The following is a 25,521-nucleotide window of genomic DNA, read 5'->3' on the forward strand; positions in this document are numbered from 1 at the left end:
AAGAGATTCTGGTCATACATAAAGCACACCAGTGGCAAGACACAATCAATACCTAAACTACGCGATAACAACGGTGAAGTCACTGATGACAGTACCACTAAAGCAGAATTATTAAACACGGTTTTCCGAAACTCCTTCACCAGTCAAGAACAACTGCCAAGATGACAAACATAGAAGTAGATATCCTCGGTGTAACAAAGCAGCTTCAATCAATAAAGGCAAGGCCTCCGATCCAAAGTGATCCTCTCAGAGTATGCTGATAAAATAGCTCCATATTTAGGAATTATATACAACCACTCGCTCACAGAAAGATCCATACCTTAAGACTGGAAAGTTACTCAAGTCACACCAATACTCAAAAAGGGAAGTAGGAGTAATCCGCTCAATTACAGGCCTATATCACTAACGTCGATTTGCAGTAGGGTTTACGAACATATACTGTATTCGAACATTATAAAGTGCCTCAAAGAAAACGATTTATTGACACATAGTCAGCAAGGATTGAGAAAATATCGTTATTGTTAAACACAACCAGCCTTTTATACTCATGAAGTAATAAGTGCTATCGACAGGGATGCAAATTGATTCCATATTTTTAGATTTTCGGAAGGCTTTCGACAGACGGGACCATTGGCCGAGCGGTTCTAGCCGCTTCAGTCTGGAGCCGCAAAACCGCTACTGTAGCAGTTTCGAATCCTGCCTCGGGCATGGATGTGCGTGATGTCGTTAGGTTAGTTAGGTTTAAGTAATTCTAAGTTCTAGGGGACTGATAACCTCAGACGTTAACTCCCATAAGTGCTCAGAGCGATTTGAACCATTCTTTGCTTTCGACACTGTTCCTCACAAGCGCTGCCCTCAAATACTAAATTGGTGATCCCTTGATGCCTCAGAACATGTCCTACCAACCAATCCCTTCTTCTAGTGAAGTTGTGCCACAAACCTCTCTTCTCCCCAATCCAATTTAATACTTCCTCATTAGTTATGTGATCTACCCATCTAATCTTCAGCATTCTTCTGTAGCACCACATTTCGAAAGCTTCTATTCTCTTCTTGTCCAAACTACTTACCGTCCATGTTTCACTTCCATACATGGCTACACTCCATACAAATACTTTCAGAAATGATTTCCTGACACTTAAATCTATACTCGATGTTAACAAATTTCTCTTCTTCAGAAACGCTTTCCTTGCCATTTCCAGTCTACATTTTATATCCTCTCTACTTCGATCATCATCAGTTATTTTGCTCCCCAAATAGCAAAACTCCTTTACTACTTTCAGTGTCTCATTTCCTAATCTAATACCCTCAACATCACCCGACTTAATTCGACTACATTCCATTAACATCGTTTTGCTTTTGTTGATGTTCATCTTATATCCTCCCTTCAAGACTCCATCCATTCCGTTCAACTGCTCTTCCAAGTCCTTTGCTGTCTCTGACAGGATTACAATGTCATCGGCGAACCTCAAAGTCTTTATTTCTTCTCCATGGACTTTAATACCTACTCCGAACTTTTCTTTTGTTTCCTTTACTGCTTGCTCAATATACAGATTGAATAACATCGGAGAGAGGCTACGACTCCGTCTTACTCCCTTCCCAACCACTTCTTCCCTTTCATGTCCCTCGACTCTTATAACTGCCATCTGGTTTCTGTACAAATTGTAAATAGCCTTTCGCTCCCTGTATTTTACCCCTGCCACCTTTAGAATTTGAAAGAGAGTATTCCAGTCAACATTGTCAAAATCTTTCTCTAAGTCTACAAATGCTAGAAACGTAGGTTAGCCTTTCCTTAATCTTTCTTCTAAGATAAGTCGTAAGGTCAGTATTGCCTCACGTGTTCCAGTATTTGTACGGAATCCAAACTGATCTTCCCCGAGGTCGGCTTCTACCAGTTTTTCCATTCGTCTGTAAAGAATTCGTGTTAGTATTTTGCAGCTGTGGCTTATTAAACTGATTGCTCGGTAATTTTCACATCTGTCAAAACCTGCTTTCTTTGGAATTATTATATTCTCCTTCAGGTCTGAGGGTATTTCGCCTGTTTCATACATCTTGCTCACCAGATGGTAGAGTTTTGTCAGGACTGGCTCTCCCAAGGCCGTCAGTAGTTCCAATGGAATGTTGTCTACTCCGGGGGCATTGTTTCGACTCAGGTCTTTCAGTGCTCTGTCAAACTCTTCACGCAGTATCGTATCTCCCATTTCATCATCATCTACATCCTCTTCCATTTCCATAATATTGTCCTCAAGTGTATCGCCCTTGTATAGACCCTCCATATACTCCTTCCTCCTTTCTGCTTTCCCTTCTTTGCTTAGAACTGGGTTTCCATCTGAGCTCTTGATGTTCTCTTATCTCCTAAGGTCTCTTTAATTTTCCTCTAGGCAGTATCTATCTTACCCCTAGTGAGATAAGTCTGTACATGCTTATATTTGTCCTCTAGCCATCCGTGCTTAGCCATTTTGCACTTCCTGTCGATCTCATTTTTGAGACGTTTGTATACCTTTTTGCCTGCATCATTTACTGCATTTTTATATTTTCTACTTTCATCAATTAAATTCAATATTTCTTCAGTTACCCAAGGGTTTCTACTAGCCCTCGTCTTTTTACCTACTTTATCCTCTGCTGCCTTCTCTGTTTCATCCCTCAGTGCTACCCATTCTTCTTCTACTGTATTTCCATCCCCCATTCCTGTCAATTGTTCCCTTATGCTCTCACTGAAACTTTACAACCTCTGGTTTAGTCAGTTTATCCAGGTACCATCTCCTTAAATTCCCACCTTTTTGCAGTTTCATCAGTTTTAATCTACAGGTCATAACCAATAGATGGTGGTCAGAGTCCACATCTGCCCCTGGAAATGTCTTACAATTTAAAACCTGGTTCCTAAATCTCTGTCTTACCATTATATAATCTATCTGATACCTTCTTGTATCTGCAGGGTTCTTCCATGTATACAACCTTCTATCATGATTCATAAACCAAGTGTTAGCTATGATTAAGTTGTGCTCTGTGCAAAATTCTACCAGGCGGCTTCCTCTTTCATTTCTTAGCCCCAATCCATATTCACCTACTACGTTTCCTTCTCTCCCTTTTGCTACACTCGAATTCCAGTCTCCCATGACTATTAAATTTTCGTCTCCCTTCACTATCTGAATAATTTCTTTTATTCCATCATACATTTCTACAATTTCTTCGTCATCTGCAGAGCTAGTTGGCATATAAACTTGTACTGCTGTAGTAGGTGTGGGCTTCGTATCTATCTTGGCCACAATAATGCGTTCACTATGCTGTTTGTAGTAGCTTACCCGCATTGCTATTTTCCTATTCGTTATTAAACCTACTCCTGCATTACCACTATTTGACTTTGTGTTTATAACCCTGTAGTCACCTGACCAGAAGTCTTGTTCCTCCTGCCACCGAACTTCACTAATTCGCACTATATCTAACTTTAACCTATCCATTTCCCTTTTTAAATTTTCTAACCTACCTGCCCGATTAAGGGATCTGACATTCCACGCTCCGATCCGTAGAACGCCAGTTTTCTTTCTCCTGATAACGACATCCTCTTGAGTAGTCCCCGCCCAGAGATCCGAATGGTGGACTATTTTACCTCCGGAATATTTTACCCATGAGGACGCCATCATCATTTAATCATACAGTACAGCTGCATGCCCTCGGGAAAAATTACGGCTGTTTTTTCCCCTTGCTTTCAGCCGTTCGCAGTACCAGCACAGCAAGGCCGTTTCGGTTATTGTTACAAGGCCAGATCAGTCAATCATCCAGACTGTTGCCCCTGCAACTACTGAAAAGGCTGCTGCCCCTCTTCAGGAACCGCACGTTTGTCTGGCCTCTCAACAGATACCCCTCCGTTGTGGTTGTACCTACGGTACAGCTATCTGTATCCCTGAGGCACGCAAGCCTCCCCACCAACGGCAAGGTCCATGGTTCATGTGGGGGAAGTTATTCACATGAGTTATTCACATGAGTACTTAAAGAAATCAGCTAATTTTCGATTGCACGATAAGTCACACAAATCTGTAGGCTGTAAATTCAACTAAATACTTAGGGATTACAATTACAAATAACCTAAATTGGAACAATCTCATAGGTAATATTGTGGGTAGAGCAAACCAAAGACTGCAATTCATTGAGAGAACACTTAGAAGGTGCAACAGGTCTGCTAAAGAGAATACTTACACCACGCTCGTCCGCCCTATTCTGGAGTATTGTATTATCGCTAAATAGAGGAGATAGGTCACAGACATGATACGTGAATTGGAGTGACAATCATTAAAACAAAGGCGTTTTTCGTTGCGACGGGATCTTCTCATGAAATTTCAATCACCAGTTTTCTCCAATTGCGAAAACATTCTGTTGGCATCCACCTACATAGGGAGAAATGATCATCACGATAAAATAAGAGAAATCAGGGCTCGCACAGAAAAATTTAAGTTGTCGTTTTTCCCGCCTGCCTTTCGAGAGTGGAACGGTAGAGTGACAGCTTGAAGGTGGTTCACTGAACCCTCTGCCAGGCACTTTATTGTGAATAGCAGAGTAATCACGTTGCAGTAGATGTAGACATACAAAATATTGTGCAATGAGTGTTTAGTATCGTTTGAAGAGTTGGGTAGTAATCTGACGGTGGAGAGTTCAAAGCTACAGATTTTCCATATTTTTATTGTTCAGGTTTCGGTCGTATATGGTTGATATCTTGGACGCGAATTGTGGGACATGATCTGTGGTTATTTACAAAGACATTAACAATAGACTAACAGTCAAATGGTCCAATGGCTCTGAGCACTATGGGACTTAACTTCTAAGGTCATCAGTCCCCTAGAACTTAGAACTACTTAAACCTAACTGACCTAAGGACATCACACACATCCATGCCCGAGGCAGGATACGAACCTGTGACCGTAGCGGTCGCGCGGTTCCAGACTGTAGCGCCTAGAACCGCTCGGCCACCCAGGCCGGCGACTAACAGTTCCTGCGAGAAACAATGAGAAAGGGAAGATGAGGAGAAGATGGATGCCAGTCATGTGATCAATCATCATGTCAGGTATAGCACAGAACATAGAAGAGTAGAAAGAGCTGGGACAAGCCTCTGAGTAGTCATGGGACACTAACTGCTTGTAACAAACATAACAAATAAAAATACACAAACAGACGAACACACCACAGGATTTCGTTACTCGTGTCCGGGGTCGAACTATTTGCCTCCAGTAATCTGTATTATACTCATGGTGCTGAATGTGTTCGGATGACTATGATGTTTATGGTTTATGTCAGACGTAGCATATTCAATGTGAGTCTAGCTGCAGTTGCATAGGATTCAGCAAAAACTTGCGCTATGCAGATATAGTGACTTGCCATCAAAACATGTGACATGAAATATCTTGGCAGATTAAAACTGTGACATATCTGGCACATTTATAAGTTTTTAGGAATTCTGGTTTCAGATGACAGTGATTAAGTGGCAGTGACGTTCATTGTCAAAGGCTTAGGGATGACTATGGGGAGGAAGCTACCTTCGTATTGGGAACTACTGACTATATATCCACCTTGCCCGCCCGGCTAGCCGCACGGACTAACGCGCTGCTTCCCAAGAGGGAAAGCATACGGGTGCCTGGCACGGAGCTGCCCTGTGGATTTGTCTCGAGGTCCGGTGTGCCGGCCAATCTGTGGATGGTCTTTAAGGCGGTTTTCCATTTGCCTCGGTGAATGCATGCTGGTTCCCCTTATTCCATCTCAGTTCCACCATGTCGGCGATTGCTTGGCAAACACTGTCTCCATGTACACGCACACCATAATTACTCTACCACACCAACATTTGGGGTTACAAGCGTCTGTTATGAGACATTCCCAGGTGTGTGGGGGGGGGGGGGGGGGTGAGTCCACTGGGGTCCGAACCCTACAATTAACCCTGGGTTCACTGTGGGTCGGCAGTGGGGTGGGTGAACTGCTGTGGCCTGTTGTGGGGTTGGTGGGTGCAGCGAAGCCTCTCCATCGTTTCTAGGTCCTTGCTTTAATACACTATATATACACCCAAAAATTCCACCTTAGCGGTGGCTGGAACCTAAGAAGGCCAAGGGTGTATTCATAGACTTGGTTTCTGGACACAATAAATGCTTGGCTTTCACGAAAAAACAACAACAGCATGTCATACATTACATATACTTCTGTTGTACATATATCCAGTGCAGATGTTTCTTTTTCCTTTTCTTGAGGAATTCTATGTTGCAGACATACATGTTGCCTTGGTTCATGTTCTCGAAATTCGCATTCGGCTGTTTTTTATCGTCATTGGTATTACTCACTGAGTATGCAGAAAGACAACACAAATGCTGTACGAAAATCACCATACCATGGGACACATTCGAACCAGCGATCTCCGTCTTAAAACCTTAGTTCCATCTGTAACAGAGAGTCGGCCAAACGTCCATTTACTGTTTATTTAAACGTATATGTCTTAAAGAAACAAGCACTGGACACATGACTACTATAGGCGCTATCTACTGGCATTTAGCACTTTGCAGTTCAGCTATCAGTTATTTGTTAAAAATGAAAGCAAATTTCTCTTAAGGACTAGTTCACAAAGTTTACTCAGGGGCACACAAAGGCACACATGGACAGATTCAAACTCAAGGACTGGATTCCACGATCCCCGAAAAAGTGACTTAGTGTCTAGGTGCACTCGGTCTCCACACGCCAGAGCCACATTGGTTTACGTGCAGACCTAAAGGGGAAAAAAAAAATTGAATACGTTTTCCTCAGTTACACACAACTACCACACCTTCAGACCGAAATTTGATTAGTTTCTCCACAAGCATAAGTGCTAGAACAGCAATCAGAAATTACATGGCGTACATTTCGTCGGAACTGCTAACTGAAAGCATTCAGTTAGAGACAGAATCGCCGCTCGGACTTTTTCCGCTAGAGAAGCTGGAAGGAAGTGTGGTGTACCCCATACTTCTCCAAAGAGATGTAGAAGGACTTACGTTGAAAGAGGCTTTACCAACAAACAGAGCCCTGGCTTATTTATGAAGATGTTTTCGACGAGCAACGATTATTGAAGAGTGTTTCTCAGGCCACGAGAAGCAAGATGTCGTGAAGAACATGTAGCGACCACAAGGAAAATTGGGCAGCTTTCGATTTCCTACTGGAGTTGGATTTCTGCGGGAGAAGCATGAGTACTTCACAAAATTAAGGAAACTTTTGATAGCAGGCAGTACACCCATATAGTGAAGAAGGTGATGGTTCTGAAACATCCCCTTAGAAAAATTATACATGACTGTGCTTAAACTGACACACAATATTTTTTTGCGCAACGCAATCTGACTTTCAGTAATCTCTACAAGAGATTGGCCCTGACTAAATTAACCTATACGTTTCACAAATCACTTACCTCACAAAAATCTTCGTTACTCGAACTACTGCAATACGGCGAGCGCCACTACTGCCAGCTAAATAAAAGATTCAAACTACGGAAGGCACTAACTACTGATAGGCATAGTTAGCAGATGAAAGATTTTAATAGAGAACAAACAATGTATTTACCTTAATAGTCATAATATATATAGCAGTTCATGACATCCATTCGTACAAATGTACTATTTGTGATGGACACACCTCCAGATTATCCATTCCCAAAAATCCGCCATCTCACTTGCCCACATCCACCACTGCTGGCGGCGCGCCTCAAACTGCGCAACGCTACGCGCTGTTAACATCCAACTGCCCAACACTACAATGGCAGACAACAATGCAAACTAGCCACAGACTGCACACAGCACAGCCAGTGATTTTCATACAGAGCGCTACGTGGCGTTACCAATAAGAAAACCTAAATAGCCTACTTACACTTCCTTCTGTGGGTATTCTACACACTGAAGGAAAAAATTAAGTGTGTCTCTGGCATTACTGCCTGAGAGACGTGATTTGGGGTGTTCGGCCACCCCGTGCAGATCGCCTTATTTGACGCCGCTTCGGGAAAGTGCGCGTCGATGTTGTCCAGAACATACGAACATCCCGCGCGGAGAAAATCATCGACGCGCCGTGGAATCCAACGCGGGACCCCATTATCGACATTCAGCAGTGCTGACACAGTGAAAGAGAAATCACGTTACTGGAAGATCATTCTCCTGTGCGTATTTCCGCATTCGTTCAGCACTATCTACATGGCCGTAGACGTCATGCACTGGCCGCCATAGGCTGCTGATATCAGTCCAGTGGAGAACAGTTGAGCAGAAGTAGCACCAAAATCGTCCGATAACCAGCTACATCTGAGGTCCTTTCAGACTGTTTTTTTGGCGCTTTGGAGGAAGTTGTCCCTTCCGGCAATTTCGTCCGACTCCTCATAGATTCTGCGCCATCTCATTATATACACTCGCGGAAAAAAACATTAGTACACCTGGAAAGGCCACGTCGATTTTGGGCCGATGACGGCATGTGCCACCTGTGGGATAGTCGATGTAGTAATAATGGTTTCAACGTCGCCTGGCGACAGATAGTGTAGTGGCATAGCTACCAGAGCGCCATCTGCGTCTATGCTTTAATAGAGATTGCTCACAGGCATAAGGCCCAGTGTGGTGCAAAATTATGAAATAACCAGGCAATCACGTCACGGAAACGCACTCTTGCTTCCTGCAGTCAAATGGGTGAGTTTGAAAGAGGGTTAAACTGTGGTGTTCCGAATGGCGCGATGGTTCTTTCGGTGGATTGTCACACAAACTGGACGCGCTGCGCCAGCTGTGCAATGGTTCTGGTATTAGTGGTCACGTGAACATTCTCTCACCCATAGACCAGGTTCTGGACGTCCACGTAGCATAGACGCCCGCTAGGATCGTTCTATTGTAAGGGCATGCACAAAGTGGTAAGTCGTACAGCGTACGCTCACATGAGGTCAGGGGCGGGCAAACGTTGCACGCGGCTCATGAGCGCACAGCGCTGCACGTGTGCTGCTCGCGTGCAATCGTCGAACGGGACAGTGCCGACAGCCTGCAGGTTGCGGCAGTGTAGTGCCAGGCTAAGCTGCGGACGTTGAAGCGAAGCGACCACTACGTGGTGAACGTTGTATTTCAAGAACCGGAAAATGCAGAGCGAATCAAGGAAACGGAGAATTGGAGATTTGCTATCTTTTAAAAAGGAATGGGAGAATCATTTGTTCTCTGTGGAAAAACGTGAAAATTGGAAATGTATAATATGTGACAGTAGTCTCGCAAGTGAGCGGAAGTTTAATATTGAACGAAATTATAATTAATTTCAGTATGTTGCCGTTCTTAGTGCAATAAAAGAGGAATTTCTCAAGCGATTTGGGGATATATCTTACTTATCCCAAGGTTTTGAATAGTTCTCGAGAGAATCTGGTTTCTGTAGATGATATTCATCTCAGTTTGCAAATGTAATTAATAGATCTACAGTGTAATTCTCGTCTGAGAGACAAGTTCCTTTTGGCAACACGTGTAATAGATTTTTATCACGGCTTTCCACAGCAAGAGTTTCCTCGTCTCCATCGTGAAGCCATGAAGGTAGTCAATGCTGTGCTCGACATACTTTTGTGAGAGATTTTTTTCTGTTATGAAAATTAATAAGTCTCGGTTAAGAGCAAACATCAATAATGAAAATTTACGTAACTGTTTGCGGTTGTCTGTATGAAGAAATTTTGTTCCAGACATTAAACGTATTGTAAACTCCACCTATGATAATTAAATAAAACGTATCGTAGGTAATAGATACTCTTTCAAACCATGATTACTTTCAAGCACTCCTACTAACCTTATTCCTTCATTTAATAAAGCAGGCCAGGAAAAAAAACGCATTACAGGGGAAGAAGCGGAGAGACGGTATGGTAGGGAGAGGTGAGAAGCGGGTGGCCAGCTTGCCCCTGTGTGCACGCAGAACGCCTGTTAACTGCACACGTGCATGTGCACCGCACACGTGCAGAATTCCTGCCCGCCCCTGCATGAGGTTTTGTAGGCTCAGTCACGTCAGCACGAACTGTTACGAACCGGTTAGCAGCAGTGGGCCTACTGACACGTATACATCTAGCCGGTCCTTCATTCACGTCATAGCATCAAAGTGCGGTGCCGTCAGAGTATCACTTGGAAAACAGAGTGGGATGCCGCGGTCTTCAGTGATGAAAGCAGAATCTCCCTGCACGCAAGTGATGGTCTCTGGCGCATATGACGTAGACCGAGCGAGCGCTGTCTCGTTGACTGCATTCGTCCAAGACAACCTGGCCCCACCACAGGTCTTATGGTTGTTGTTGTTGTTGTGGTCTTCAGTCCTGAGACTGGTTTGATGCAGCTCTCATTGCTACTCTATCCTGTGCAAGCTTCTTCATCTCCCAGTATCTACTGCAACCTACATCCTTCTGAATCTGCTTAGTGTATTCATCTCTTGGTCTCCCCCTCCCATTTTTACCCTCAACGCTGCCCTCCAATGCTAAATTGGTGATCCCTTGATGCCTCAGAAAATGTCCTACCAACCGATCCCTTCTTCTGGTTAAGTTGTGCCACAAACTTCTCTTCTCCCCAATCCTATTCAATACTTCCTCATTCGTTATGTGGTCGACCCATCTAATCTTCAGCATTCTTCTGTAGCACCACATTTCGAAAGCTTCTATTCTCTTCTTGTCCAAACTATTTACTGTCCATGTTTCACTTCCATACATGGCTACACTCCATACATTATATACATCCATTATATAATCTATCTGATACCTTTTAGTATCTCCAGGGTTCTTCCATGTATACAACCTTCTATCATGATTCTTAAACCAAGTGTTAGCTATGATTAAGTTGTGCTCTGTGCAAAATTCTACCAGGCGGCTTCCTCTTTCATTTCTTAGCCCCAATCCATATTCACCTACTACGTTTCCTTCTCTCCCTTTTCCTACACTCGAATTCCAATCACCCATGACTATTAAATTTTCGTCTCCCTTCACTATCTGAATAATTTCTTTTATTTCATCATACATTTCTTCAATTTCTTCGTCATCTGCAGAGCTAGTTGGCATATAAACTTGTACTATTGTAGTAGGTGTGGGCTTCGTATCTATCTTGGCCACAATAATGCCTTCACTATGCTGTTTGTAGTAGCTTACCCGCATTCCTATTTTCCTATTCATTATTAAACCTACTCCTGCATTACCCCTATTTGACTTTGTGTTTATAACCCTGTAGTCACCTGACCAGAAGTCTTGTTCCTCCTGCCACCGAACTTCACTAATTCCCACTATATCTAACTTTAACCTATCCATTTCCCTTTTTAAATTTTCTAACCTACCTGCCCGATTAAGGGATCTGACATTCCACGCTCCGATCCGTAGAACGCCAGTTTTCTTTCTCCTGATAACATCCTCTTGAGTAGTCCCCGCCCGGAGATCCGAATGGGGGACTATTTCATCTCCGGAATATTTTACCCAAGAGGACGACATCATCATTTAATCATACAGTAAAGCTGCATGCCCTCGGGAAAAATTACGGCCGTAGTTTCCCCTTGCTTTCAGCCGTTCGCAGTACCAGCACAGCAAGGCCGTTTTGGTTATTGTTACAAGGCCAGATCAGTCAATCATCCAGACTGTTGCCCTTGCAACTACTGAAAAGGCTGCTGCCCCTCGCCAGGAACCACATGTTTGTGTGGCCTCTCAACAGATACCCCTCCATTGTGGTTGTACCTACGGTACGGCTATCTGTATCGCTGAGGCACGCAAGCCTCCCCACCAACGGCAAGGTCCATGGTTCATGGGGGGGGGGGGATCTTATGGTATGGGATCGATAAGCTATAACTCTAGTTCGCCTTTGGTGTTTCTGGAGAAGGAGAAGACGCTAACCAGCGCTCGGTACGTGTAGAATGTTGTCAGACCCTTTCTTTTGCGGTTCTTGCAACACGAAGGTGATGTGTTGTTCCAACAGGATTATGCTCGTCCGCACACTGCCTGTGAAACTCTACGTGCTCTGCCACTTCCCTGGCCATCACGATCTCCGGACTTGTCTCCAACCGAGCACGTGTAGCATATGATGGGACGAAAAGTGACTCGTGCAAATCGTCGACGAACAAGTCTTACAAAAGTATGTCAACAGGGGGGCACACGGACCATAACATATTCCACCAGTCGCGCGGGGTAGCCGCGCAGTCTAGGGCGCCTTGTCTCGGTTCACGCGGCTACTCCCGTACGAGGTTCGAGTCCACCGTCGGGAATGAGTGTGTGTGTTGTCCTTAGCCTAAGTTAGTTTAAGTTACCAGAATGAGATTTTCACTCTGCAGCGGAGTGTTTGCTGATATGAAACTTCCTGGCAGATGAAAACCGTGTGCCGGACCGACACTCGAACTCAGGACCTTGAGATACTGGCAGAAGTGAAGATGTGGGGATGGGGCGTGAGTCGTGTTTAGGTAGCTCAGCTGGTAGAGAATTTGCCCGCGAAAGGCAAAGATCCCGAGTTGGAGTGTCGGGCCGGCACACAGTTTTCATCTGCCAGGAAGTTTCTCAGTTTAAGTTAGATTAAGTAGTGTGTAAGCTTAGGGACCGATGACCTCAGCTGTTTGATTCCAGAGGCTCTTCCGCAAATTTCCAAAAATATACGATCTGTATGATCAACTAGATCCCAGAATCAGCCTCTGCATTGCCGACCATGGAGGCTACACGACGTACTAGTATTGATGTTTCAGCATGGTACATAAGACACGCCTGTCCTTTTATTCTGTAAATGTATCCATTTCATGTGTGCACTGTTGCAACAATAAATATTGAATAAATAGGAAAACTCTGAGAAGGTGTGCCATCGTTTTCCGCCAGTGTAGTTAGAAGTAAAGATCGATTATGGATACGATATTAAAGGAAACAAAACAATTAATTTTCTTTATTGTTTCCTTTGCCAAATTTCGTGTCACTGACCGCCGGCGGAAGATCACTCGGCGACAGAAAAGTATCGAAGCCGAGATAATAAAACATGAGTTATTTAGTTTTCAATTAAATTTGCCTTTTAATTTAAGTAAATTTCTTTTAAATACATTTTTTTTAATATATTATATTTCTCCTTCCTTTGCCTTCAGCCTACACGCTTACTAAACAAAAAATGATGACCGACTTTTTTAAGTTTCTCTTTCTGTTTCCATTGACCTTCTGTTTTTACTTCCTGTATCGTCCCGAAAGTATGTAATAGATTTCTTCTAATATTTTTTTATTTTTAATACCGCCTTGCATCTCTTTCTCTCATTCTCTCACTCTAACGAGCTACGGTGTGAGAATGGTAGTCAAGATGGATGCCTCCCTTTGCATACACCCATTAATGTTGGGAACTCACTTTCGTCGACTATCCTGGACTTAATGTGATGATTTTCATTAACGTCATCAAAACTTTACTGATGTTTTCGGTGAAAGATTACTTGAGCTTGGTCAGAGCGCAGCATGTTGTAAAGTAATACTTTTAGGGCAGATAAGAGAAGCGTTAAAGGGCGTGGGTGGTGCAAGATACCAAACAAACTGTAGCTACAGGGGCGATTAGCGAAAAGTAATTAATCTTAACAATTTCGGAGACTACTGGAGCTCGTGGAACCGACGACTCGGTGCTTATCACTCGTCGGTGATGGGATAGAGGTCCTAGGTGCCAAATGGACGGAGATTTATTTCGGCTGTGTAATAATTTATAGAAACTGATGTTTGGGATTAGTCAAACTTGTTTCGGGTACTGAAATACTATAATATTAAGTTCTGTTTTTATGTGTGGAGGTTCAGTTTCATCGCCAGTATCCGATATCTGAAGGCGAGTATTGTGATTTAGCGCAAATGTGTTCTACTTGACGATGGAGTTTCAGGTGATCAGATGTTTTGTTCTTCAAAGCATAGTGCAAGGACACACAAGAAGATGGTGTAACTAAGCGATGGCAGCCTTTCAGAACAAATAACTAGCTATGGCAGGTAACGGCCGTTATAAGGTTCGTTTAAATGGGAATAAACAATGTTATTTTGTTTGACTTGTTTTTCTGTTTTGCTAAAATTTCCGATGAACTTGGGGGATGGTAACTCCGGATTAAGCGATGTGTTTTTCTGTATAGTTTTACGATTTTCCCATTGGCTTTTTCATGTTCTTCCATGCTAATCCCACTTGGGAGATCCCAGTTTCCATGTGTACTGGTCGTTCCAGTTTTGCACCAGTTCCCTACTCAAATATTTTCAAGTGAAAAAGTGCTGACGAGCTGCTTCTGCAGACAACAAAACATCCTCAAGGTGTTGTTAAATCCATAGTCTACAGGCTTTAAGACTACTTTGGGACGTGTTGAATGCTGCAGGTGTTGAGATCAAGCAATGAGCGCTCCCTAATCTCACAAATAGCCGCGTAACATTCCAGTCAGTCCTAGCTTGCTCCTCGATGTTTCTGATATAAATATTGTGATGGCCTAGAGAAATTAATATAGCACCATCTGGCAATAACTAATAAAAAATTACACTCTCCGTCAAATATTACTTTGCAAATGTGCCCCACGTCCAAAAAGTTGAAACTCTTATTACTCTTTCCGTTTCTGTACGTCATAAGCGTAATGCAAATTGAACACTTTATTCATCAGAACGCTTTCGATTTTGTGGACATAGCACCACCTACCACGGTTTTGAAATCATGATGGGCAGAAGTTACTTTGCGCTCTTTTGATTATTATAGACTGAATGACAGTTTTACTTTATAGTGTCATATTAAAGACTACGATACACCTCCTTGTTAGTTAGTGAAAACGAAACCCTTATACTATCAGTTTGTTGTCCGTCTATCTGCCTTTCTGTCCGACTGTTGAAAATCCTATTGCTCAGGAAGGGAAAGACATATCAAGTTGACATTTATGTAATGTCTACGATTCCTTGGGCATGTAAAAAGGTGTAACTTCTACGTTAATACACTCCTGGAAATCGAAAAAAGAACACATTGACACCGGTGTGTCAGACCCACCATACTTGCTCCGGACACTGCGAGAGGGCTGTACAAGCAATGATCACACGCACGGCACAGCGGACACACCAGGAACCGCGGTGTTGGCCGTCGAATGGCGCTAGCTGCGCAGCATTTGTGCACCGCCGCCGTCAGTGTCAGCCAGTTTGCCGTGGCATACGGAGCTCCATCGCAGTCTTTAACACTGGTAGCATGCCGCGACAGCGTGGACGTGAACCGTATGTGCAGTTGACGGACTTTGAGCGAGGGCGTATAGTGGGCATGCGGGAGGCCTGGTGGACGTACCGCCGAATTGCTCAACACGTGGGGCGTGAGGTCTCCACAGTACATCGATGTTGTCGCCAGTGGTCGGCGGAAGGTGCACGGGCCCGTCGACCTCGGACCGGACCGCAGCGACGCACGGACGCACGCGAAGACCGTAGGATCCTACGCAGTGCCGTAGGGGACCGCACCGCCACTTCCCAGCAAATTAGGGACACTGTTGCTCCTGGGGTATCGGCGAGGACCATTCGCAACCGTCTCCATGAAGCTGGGCTACGGTCCCGCACACCGTTAGGCCGTCTTCCGCTCACGCCCCAACATCGTGCAGCCCGCCTCCAGTGGTGTCGCGACAGGCGTGAATGGAGGGACGAATGGAGACGTGTCGTCTTCAGCGATGAGAGTAGCTTCTGCCTTGGTGCCAATGATGGTCGTATGCGTGTTTGGCGCCGTGCAGGTGAGCGCCACAATCAGGACTGCATACGACCGAGGCACACAGGGCCAACACCCGGCATCATGGTGTGGGGAGCCATCTCCTACACTGGCCGTACACCACTGGTGATCGTCGAGGGGACACTGAATAGGGCACGGTACATCCAAACCGTCATCGAACCCATCGTTCTACCATTCCTAGACCGGCAAGGGAACTTGCTGTTCCAACAGGACAATGCACGTCCGCATGTATCCCGTGCCACCCAACGTGCTCTAGAAGGTGTAAGTCAACTACCCTGGCCAGCAAGATCTCCGGATCTGTCCCCCATTGAGCATGTTTGGGACTGGATGAAGCGTCGTCTCACGCGGTCTGCACGTCCAGCACGAACGCTGGTCCAACTGAGGCGCCAGGTGGAAATGGCATGGCAAGCCGTTCCACAGGACTACATCCAGCATCTCTACGATCGTCTCCATGGGAGAACAGCAGCCTGCATTGCTGCGAAAGGTGGATATACACTGTACTAGTGCCGACATTGTGCATGCTCTGTTGCCTGTGTCTATGTGCCTGTGGTTCTGTCAGTGTGATCATGTGATGTATCTGACCCCAGGAATGTGCCAATAAAGTTTCCCCTACCTCGGACAATGAATTCACGGTGTTCGTATTTCAATTTCCAGGAGTGTATAAAAAGATACGACCATTTATGTCACATATTTTGACACTCGCAAACTCACTCATGAATACCTGCAGCGTATTTGCCGTTGATCTACGTCTTAGAATCATGAAATCTGCGAGGCAGCAAGGGTTCACAAAACCAAGGTAAGAATTCCGAAGACGGTCAGTTTCTTGGATTGTCTGTCCGTCTGTCCATCAGTTAAGACCCCTTTTTCATAGGAAGTGGTAGACGTATCAAGTTCAAATTTTTGTCACCTACTAAGGAATATGATCCCTTGGCGGCGGAGCAAACGTTAGCTTCTAAGTCAATGCAATCAAAAGATACAGCCATTTATTCAACATATTTTGATACTTTCAAACTCAATCATTAAAGGCTACAGGATACTTCCCCGTGACGTAGAATCCAAGAGTTCAAACGGCTCTGACCAAAATTGGACTTAACATCTAAAGTCATCAGTCCCCTAGAACTACTTAAACCTAACTGACCTAAGGACATCACATACATTATCGCCCGAGGCAGGATTCGAATCTGCGACCGTAGCGGTCGGGCGGTTCCAGACTGAAGCGCCTAGAACTGCTCGACCACTCCAGCCAGCGACGTGGAGTCACGAAATTTGACAATAAGAGTAGTTTCATAACACAAGTAAACGGAAAAATTAGAGAATATATTTCTTTTTCCATTCGTTAATCGACTTGAAACTTGAAATTAAAACATACTCGATAGTCTTGGAATCTATCAGTATGACTGTCAGCAACAGGCAAAAATTGTCGAAATCCTCGATTTTCGAAATGGTAGAACTATATACATATGTAACTAAGTTTGTACGGAAACATTAATACGCGGGTCCTGCCCTCATCTGACCAATATTTCGATTCTCTTTTTTTTAAATTCGTTTGCCTTTGCAACGCGCTTTTATGGTAATTTCCCAAGTTGCCTATTGTTACTTTGCTCAATTCACTTGGAGACTTTATATCACTTACGAAATTTTTCTGTAGATTTTCGCGTTAAGTAATCAAAGCTCCGTTATTGTCGCATCATTTGCGTTACTCTGTCTTGAGTTTGTGCCAATGACAGTGTCCCTCTATTTATAATTTTTAAGTCTACAAAGATCAAAATAAGTGTTAAATATGCTGCTCCAAAAAAGTAAATCACGTCTGGTGGATGAGCTTTTCAGTTTGCAGTTCAATTAAGAGAGGAAAATAATAATTGTGACAGGTATTGATTTATGATTTTCACCTTGCGCTCAGTGCATCTGTTATTAGTTTCTACGCTTCAGCCCCTAGGCTTAGTTCCAGAAATAAGATTAAAACTCATTGGTTAATACTGTTGACATTTCGGCCCTGGGACAGCGCGTAATGCGTCTTTGACACGCGAACTACGTTCTGCACTTGCAAGCCCGCTCAGGGAAACCGCCGGTTGTGTAAACGTGTTATTTCTCTGGCTAATTAAATTAACAACATCGCATAGTACATTTGGCAACTCTGTGACCATCAAGTTAATCCCTGGAATGGCACACAAATTTCCTGCTAAATGCGTCTCACATTTTCGTGTCAGTGGCATTAAATAATCTAGGTGATTTTTCATGTAAGATGTGACTTACGGTTATCACATTATGATTGTGAGTCCAGGATTAGCGTTCCAAGGAGAAAATAAAATTACTCTCCTCTTTTACGTCACGAGTTATCTACGTCAATTCTTTCTATGCCAATGACAGAGCACGCAGTACAGCATTGGTTCGCTAATGCAGTGGTAATGCGATCACTGTCCGAAGCAGTTACTGTATTAACTGTGGTTTCGGAGCTCGCTGCGGAACTGTTTTTTGGCATCTACGTTTTTCGTATTTTTTAAATTGCCAGATCGACAATCGGCAAGGATATCTTAACCAAAGCTTTGCATCGTAAATAAGTCTTCTTATAACCTTTATTCAGCACATTTTAGATCAGAAGGCGAAAAAAGTATGCAATTACTGAATTATACTCTCCTTAATACCAGCATTTTTCTCCTTGGCCGAATAATACGGTTTTTGTAAATACATGATTTGATTAAATACTGAGCGTCACTGTTAAGTAGCTGGACAAGTTAATTTCGACTGTAGCCGACTTAGAGTTGGCCAAGGGAAATATTAACAATGTTCCTGGACGTATCTAACGTTGTGTCGTATAAATGTCGTCCTCTGCTTCAGCTACACCCTAAGACGGAGAGATGTATCTGAAATATTTAGGGTACATAAACGAAATCGCTCTATTTGTGCCCATATAGTGCTCCGCATGTCTTAAGCCAATCAAAACGCTTGGAGGCTGTCAGAAAGGCAGCATAACGTTTCAAAATACGCCCTGTTTCCTCATACTGTTCCTCGTCAATATAACACGAGAGAATGACAAATAGATATCGACTAGCAACCCCACAGCAGGAATCGCGATGGAAGAACCTGATGAAGTCAATAAGTAGGTGAAAATTGCTAAAGCAATGTTTTCAGATAATATGGGTACTGAACAGATCTAACATTTAAGCACAAAAGCAAGTTCATTGGGTCCTTAGTTTTTCTTCGTTTATTTGTCGCTAAATGACCAAAAAATCTCTATTACGCGCCATTGACGGTTTCTCCACATTGTCTGCATTTAGCACGCATTCTAAGAGAAGCGGCGTAATTTTAGTGCAATTTCCGGCTAGCAATAGAAGAGATATGGCTCAATTTTAGTACGATATTTACATTGTGCTGTAGCACGTTATCACATGATCAATGGCCGCCAATACTTATAATGCTGGCTTAAATTTACCAGAGGATTTTTATTTTATGCCCATTATAGAAGTGGTTCACCTGACACAAACTATACTAACCTAAATTTATACTGAACATTATCGTTCTGGATCTGAGTGCGTTGAATAAGAATTGATTACATTCAAAGCTATTTCTTTAATAAAGGGAGCATCCACAAAGAGTTACCGTATGGGACACAATTTTAACTACGTCAGTGTATGATAGTTGATAATTTCATTGTTCAACTCTAGAGTAACTTAAATTGTTAAAGCGGCTATTTAAGTTACAACACGCAACATTTAGAGTATGTTTAAATTTTTATTTCTCAAAAAAGGATATTCCACGATAATTATTGTTTGTAGAAGTGGATACAGGGAAACCAAAAAGATATACCCTTGGGTAAAAAACTATTTTACAACGTTCAATTCACATTTAAATTTAAACCTTGCAACAGTTTTGATTTTCATTGCTTCCTTGATAGCTGAACATGTAATATTTGGTTTTAGATAAAGCACAGTTTAAACAGAGTTTGAAAATCTATTTGGTAGGTAACTCCTTCTACTCTATAGACGCATATCTTAAGTACAGACGTAGGGCAAAATGCATTCTTGTTCTTAAACATATATATCTGGAAATATATTACAGCTAAAATAGTAAAACCAGAGATTGTTGTGTTCAACATGATGATTGATTTTCTGTGCAATTTTTGTTTTAAAATGCACATCCAGGTACATTTTTCAAGGATTTGAATTTTTATTTACAATTGTTTCTACAATGTAACTTTCCTGATGAAATAATCAAGCAATAAAACTGGAATTTCAAACATAACTCCTAAACTGAGGCTACTAAAACGTATGACGCAGATTTTTGCTTAAGATCACAGTTATTTTGAAATTAATTTTTAAATTTTGTGTTGCCTGGGACTGTTATTTTTTTTCTCAAATTTTAAAGGAGAACATTATGCAGAGAAAAGATAACAGAAAAGTCCTGCACGGAACTATTGAGGAATTATATCTTCAAAAATATGCCAAATTTCGTGATGTTAGCTTTTATGGTTGCTGCAAAATGGTACACTATAGCTAAAAAAGGGCAGTTTATAACAATCCACATTTAAAGTTTTTATTTCAATTTTTTACAGTATTGCCGCAATTCTAGTGAGTAATGCCGTCCATATCCATAATATTTATTCTCTACCTAGTCTTCCATATCTCTAGTGACTAATGTTGTCCATATCCATATCATTTATTCTCTTCCTAGTCGTCCTTTAGTCATCTCTTTCTCTGCTTCCTTTGCTTAGCCAACTTCTGCATTTTTTCTTCTGCTGCTGCAGCTGTGTGCAGTCGCACTTCATTGATGCTTCTGAGTATCTTTAGTGTGAATGCACCTGGATGGAAGCCTAGTCTCTGCAGTCACTTAATCCCACCTACATATCCGCTGTGGAACACTAGATAGGCAACACATGCATCTATCTTCACAATAGCTGAGGGCACAATTACTGACTTTGGACAACGATCCACGTAAGGTCACTGTCACTCCCATTTGTATTCTGTGCTTTCCATGTTCACATTTGTTTTAGCAATTCAGGATTCTCTAGGTACCTGAAAGTAGGTTTTATAACATCTAAAACATCAGATCATGTTTGTTGGTGTATGGCTTTCTACTGCCTTCTTTCTGAAGATAGATGCACCACGATATGACACAAAGGGAATGTTGAGAATGATCCTGTGTGGAAAATTTATGAAAGAATATTGCCCACACTGATTGCTGCAAAGTTTTCACACTATGTAAGTAATCCCTGATAGTGTTCGCGTAATATACTTATAAAGTGTGAATTTTCTTGTCTGTCAGCAAGTTAAGAACTTCCAGTGGCTTTCCAACTTCTAATTTCTTGCCATTCATTTCTTTCTCCAGTGTGGGAAGACTGCCGCCTGTTCGCTTTTGTACATGCTCCATACATTATTGTTTTTTTTTTTTAATTTTAGTGTCTGATCCCTAAGGATTGCCCTCTAAAAGTGTCTTAAAAGCATTGGAATCTCCATCACCCAGCTACTTCACATACCTACTACCATATTGTACATATGTTAGTTCCATCCAGGGTGCTTCCACTCTACCATTTTACTACTGCTAATTGTTGATGCACACTTTCTTCTGTACAGATCTTTAACATAATGCAGCGCTTCAAAGACCTTAAATTGTTCAAACAATAAGAAATTCAACCTTTAGCTGCAAGGTAAAATTTTTTCTAGTTTACCTAGGTTTCTATGAAAATAATGGTATCTTCTTCAGAACCTATAAATTCACCCATACCGACATACATATAAACATTGAAATACATTATCAATCTAATGATATCATATTAAGAAAATTCGCGATACTTATAAAAATAAAATGATTTTTACGTCCAGTCTTTGGCCATGTACTAGTATAGAATAGAGACATAATCTTAAGATTATGTCTGTCGATACTAAAAACAATACGAAATACGTAGGCGGAGCTACACCAGGCTAAGAATAAGGGCCACACGTAAGCAACAAGGAAATTATGCGACACGAGTAGTTTGAAAATGGACAACTGCCTACCTGTGGTACAGTACATTAACAATTTTCCTAAGAAGTAGCTTCTAACTGAGGCCAAGAAAATTTCCATTCAAGTATTATAATAAGAGGGCAATACCCAATACAATAACTAATTAATTAGTATGGGAGACACAGGCGGTCGAACCATGAAATATCGTGAACATAAAACAGGCAAAATAAGAAATGCCTTTGCAACTGGTGTCATTACCAGTAGAATACAAGAATATAGAGACACAATGTCCAAATCCACTATAACAAAGAGACAAAGCAGATAGGAAACAGCATCGGCCATTCGAAGCGGACAGTGGGGCAACACTGGTGTAAAGGTTGAAATCCTTCGAAGTAATTTCTATTTTTTAGTTGCAGCTGATCATTAAGTAAATTTTCTTTATCAATAATAAGATGCTTAAAAATTTGCAATTCTTCAAGGATGTCTAACTTATATCCATTGACTTCATTATGCAAAAGTTCTGCATCCTTTAGAGGCTTGGGAGCATGGGCCCTTTGGACAAGAGGTTCAGCAAATGTAGATCCTCGTGTTCCATCACCGCTTTTAGTCGGCAGATGCTCTGTAAACCTAACAGACAGCTCGCTTCCTGTCTGATCAATGTAATAACAGGGACATTGAGCACAAGTGATCTTATATACACCTGTCAGGGTTTATTTCAAATGGTTCAAATGGCTCTGGCCACTATGGGACTTAGCTTCTAAGGTCAGCAGTGCCCTAGAACTTAGAACTACTTAAACCTAACTAACCTAAGGACGTCACACACATCCATGCCCGATGCAGGATTCGAACCTGCGAACGTAGCGGTCGCGTGGTTCCAGACTGAAGCGCCTAGGGATGATTTATCAGTACATTTATCAAGAGAATATACTAAATTCTTTTGAAAGTTGTTGATGGTAGAGTAAGAAACATAAAACCATAGGTTTTTTAGTAAACGACCTACCTTGTGGGATATGTTACCTATAAAGGAAACTGATATGTGTTTCATTACCTGGTCTTGATTGTGAATACCTGACCTAGAAAGGGTGGTAGTCATCCTTCAGTTTTTTTGTTAAACAACTGTGTCACTATACTGGGATTATATCCATTACTCTGAGCGATGTTTTCTAGGACCTTTAATTCGTTCTATAAATTGTCTGGCGAAAGCGGAATGGTAAGGGCTCGATAGATACTCGGGTGAAAGAAGGACATTTTATGGGCCTGAGGATGAGTGTTATCAGCTGGCATGATGTTGCTGGAATAAGTTGCTTTTCGAAAAATGTTGAAACCTATTTTGTTGCCAATAATAGACAGAGTCAGATCGAGATCATGGAAGGTCCTATCAGCTGTGTCATTTTCCTGCGTGAAGGTGATTTTTTCATGGAAGTTATTGAAAGTGGTAAATAACAGTTGTAGGTCTTCATGGGAACCTTCAAACACAAACATAAAGTTATCTACATATCTCACATTAAACTTGAAACCTTTACATAAATGCTCGTTCTCAACTTCTGCCTTCATTTTCGAATTCATTTTTTTAGCATCAGTTTGTGGTTAGATAACCATTAAAAGCTGAAATTAGTGTTAGACATGAAAGAAAGGTGGCTAAATTATTATATCGTGTTGATGCTTCTACCGTTCATAAAACATGTAATGGGGTGGTCGCCCTATCCCAATTTTACGAAGGCGTAGTGAATAAGATTAATACTTGCTTCTCCAAAGTTGAGAACTATCTTTTATTTAAAGGTTTCTAAGTTTAATATATAACCAAAATGTACTTCTCAAAGGGTAGAAAATTTAATTCTCGACATCATAGTTGGTCTTGATTGCTCTAAAATAGCGAAAAGGGCAGAGAAAAGAATAGCTTATGATGCCTGTTAAATTGTCAAAAGAAGTTACTCTTTTAAAAATCCTGTCTGTACTGTACATCAAACGTTGAAGAGTATTAATCTTAAGCTTGAAACAACGAAGGACTGATAACTAAGGCCGACAAAGGCCATTCCTTAATTATCGCCTACAAAAGCTAGTACATCCGCAAAACATAAATGTTTTTTGATGAAAATGGCATCGTGCCAATCCATGTGGACCCCACACCCGCCCTCCTAAAAGAGATCAGATCAGGTCTTAATAGTACAAAAAAGGTAATCGGCGAGTTTCATAAAAAATGCCTTATAAACATGAACCTGAAACCATCTATTTTCAGAAGGTTCACAAAAGTTCCTGTCATATCATTCAGATCGTTGACAGTACCAATAGTGCATATCACAAATTAGCCACGTTCCTACACCGTAAACTGAAAGAGAATTTTCTGTTTTAAAAAAAACTTCTGTCAAAAATTCGGCAGACCTGGCCAACAAACTAAAACTTTACCTTGTTCTGACGTCACAAGACTCGTATCATTTGATACTACAAGTTTGTATACTAATATACCTGTCGAGCAGACGATGGACGTTATAGAAACCAACTTGCGATACCATAAAAAATTATCTGTCCCTGAGATTGATGAACTAAGGGTTCTGTTACACACCACCCTCAAATACAATTACTTCTCTTTTAATACTAATTTATATTCGTAACCCTGTGCTCTAGCAATGGGCAGCCCATTAGCTGGTATCATGTCTGAGATTTTTATAAACTGATGTTTTTTCGGAATTATCAGAACCTGAAAAATAATATAATTTTCTATGTGAGAAATGTAGATACCTTTATGTTTGTGTTTGAAGGTTCCCATGAAGGCCTACAACTGTTATTTACCACTTTCAGTAACGTCTATGAAAAAATCAGCTTCACGCAGGAAAATGACACAGCTGATAGGACCTTCCATGATCTCGATCTGACTCTATCCATTATTGGCAACAACATAGATTTCAACAGTTTTTGGTAAGCACCCCATTTCCGACAACATCATCCAAGCTGATTCCACCGATCCTCAGGTCTATAAAGTGGCTTTCTTTCACTCGAGCATCCATAGAGCCCTTTCCATTGCGCTTTCACCAGGCAATTTACAGAACGAATTAAACATCCTAGAAAACATCGCTCAGAGTAATGGATATAATCCCAGTATAGTGAGACAGTTGTTTAACAAAATAACGCGAAGGAAGACTACTACACTTTCCAGGTCAGGTACCCACAATCAAGACTACGTATGAAACACATATCAGTTCCCTTTATAGGTAACATATCCCACAAGGTAGGTCGTTTATTAAAAAACCTATGTTTATTAACTAAAAAAACCTATGTTTATTAAAAAAACCTATGTTTCTTACTCTACCACCAACAACCTTCAAAAGAATTTAGTCCATTCTCTTGATAAATGTACTGATACATCTTCCCTTATACACAATGTCCCTGTTATTACATTGGTCAGACAGAAAGGGACATATCTGTTAGGTTTACAGAGCATCTGCCGACTAAAAGCTGTGATGGAACTCGATGATCTACAATTACTGAACATCTTGTCCAAATGGCCCATGCTCCCAAGCCTCTAAAAGATGCAGAACTTTTGCGTAATGAAGTTAATGGATATAAGTTAGACAACCTTGAAGAATTGGAAATTTTTAAGCATCTTATTACTGATAAAGAAAATTTACTTAATGATCAGCTGCAACTAAAAAATAGAAATCACTTCGAAGGATTTCAACCTTTACGCCAGTGGAGTTTCCCACGGTCCGCTTCGAATGGCCGATGCTGTTTCCTATCTGCTTTGTCCCTTTATTATAGTGCAAATTACATTGTGTCTCTGTATTCTTTGTATTATACTGGTAATGCCACCATATGCAAAGGCATTTCTTATTTTGCCTGTTTTATGTTCAAGATATTTCATGGTTCGACCGCATGTGTCTCCCATACTAATGTATTAGTTACTGTAGTGGGGTATCGCCCTCTTATTATAATATTTGAATGTAAA

Source organism: Schistocerca cancellata, unplaced genomic scaffold, assembly GCF_023864275.1.
Source record: "Schistocerca cancellata isolate TAMUIC-IGC-003103 unplaced genomic scaffold, iqSchCanc2.1 HiC_scaffold_718, whole genome shotgun sequence".
NCBI lineage: Eukaryota > Metazoa > Arthropoda > Insecta > Orthoptera > Acrididae > Schistocerca > Schistocerca cancellata.